This window comes from Palaemon carinicauda, chromosome 2 (genome assembly GCF_036898095.1).
Source record: "Palaemon carinicauda isolate YSFRI2023 chromosome 2, ASM3689809v2, whole genome shotgun sequence".
Taxonomy (NCBI): Eukaryota; Metazoa; Arthropoda; class Malacostraca; order Decapoda; family Palaemonidae; genus Palaemon; species Palaemon carinicauda.
Window position 1 is genome coordinate 22972603 of NC_090726.1, and position 1792 is coordinate 22974394.

The following is a 1792-nucleotide window of genomic DNA, read 5'->3' on the forward strand; positions in this document are numbered from 1 at the left end:
TCAACTGTACTCATTTTTCTTGAACATATTAAAATACACCAATTTCTTGGCTCTTATGCAATCAACATGAATAAAATAATTTACTTATATGCTGCGCATGTCACGAACATTTTTGTGCTCTTCCATTCTCTTCTTCACCAATTCACCCCTTTATTATTATGATAAATTCTCTATGCCTTGATTATGATTTGCCTTGGTAGCAAGGACACTTTATAACCCTATATCATAAATCACATCAGCAGTCAATCAATAATCGTAATTATAAGAATCATATATTATCACATCACCAATTTCCCTTTTTGATTGTTCTAATAGACTGTATATGGCACCATTTATGGATAGAAATTGGCCTTGAAAGCAAGGACACTTCATAACACCATCTCACAAATTACATCAGCAGTTAATAAATTATCATATTAAGAAGTAGTCATTATTACATATGGTCAATTTGTATCCACATTAAAAAACTTACATTATGTCCAATGATTATTATTATAATAAACAGATATAAGGTAATTCGTAAATTCATTAAAAAACTCATGCTATATCCATCTTCTCCAACAGACAGAGACTACTGGTACAGCCAAGCCAAGAACCAGATGGATGAACTAATGGCTGCACGAAGAGCATCCAAAGGCTACGCGAAAACGTCATCCTGTTCGTGGGTGATGGAATGGGGCTCTCCACAGTTACGGCTGGAAGGATACTGAAAGGACAAAGAATGGGACAGAGTGGAGAAGGATACCGCCTCTCCTTTGAAAAATTCCCTTTCGTTGCATTGGCAAAGGTATGGAGTACCCCCCTCCTCTCTCTCTCTCTCTCTCTCTCTCTCTCCTCTCTCTCTCTCTCTCTCTCTCTCTCTCTCTCTCTCTCTCTCTCTCTCTCTTTCTCCCCTCCTAAAATCTATTGCCGATTATTTTAGTCTTTCCTAACCTATTGAATAGAAGTGTAAAATCCATAAAACTTCTCTGATTCCTGGTTTGTAATTTTCAATTATCAAAATCACTTGCTCATATTGAATCTCTCTCTCTCTCTCTCTCTCTCTCTCTCTCTCTCTCTCTCTCTCTCTCTCATCTCTCTCTCTCTCTCTCTCTCATCATGTTAATAATTACCTTATCTATGGTAAAAATATTGCAGAAGCCTTATTTTCTCCACGAATAAACTTATAGCAGACTATACACAAATTAATAATTATTTTTTTCTTTCTGGGCAAAAAGCTTCAAAATAATATCTTGTCCCCAAATAAACTTTGGTAAACCTCTACACTGGTTGATAATTATATTTTCAACGTAATAAATATTACCCAAGTCTTATTTTGTTCTTGAATAAACATATAGTAGACTTTACATATGTTTAAAATTATCTCTTTTATGGAAATAAATATTAATAGAATATCATTTTGTCCTAGAATAAAGTTAAACTTTATTTATGTAAAGGATAATATTTGCAACCGTAATAAAGTTTATGAAAGCCTTAGGATTCGCTCGAATAAATCTATATCAGAAATAAAGAGCCGAAAGTAATAATCATTGAAACGGAAACATTCGTAATCCACGTTACAGAATTAGGTTTATTAACCGAGGTGAGATGATTTTTCATAGCATTAAAGTGCATAAAAGCGTAAAAAGTCCATTTGGTTCATTTGGAAAATTTATTAACGTTTCATTAACTTGGATGCAAGGGAAGGCAAACATTCAGCGCAGAGGCAAATAAGAAATTTAAAAAGGCAGCTTATGCAAAGTGAAGGTTGGCGTTTTATGCGCGTCAGGAAATAACATTAAAAGCCCCGTGC

At 34.3% G+C, this 1792-nt stretch overlaps 1 pseudogene; it reads left to right on the plus strand.

Moving 5' to 3' along the window:
* The window catches only part of LOC137623318 (alkaline phosphatase-like), a 68472-nt pseudogene that overhangs the window by 29458 nt on the left and 37222 nt on the right, over nt 1–1792 (plus strand).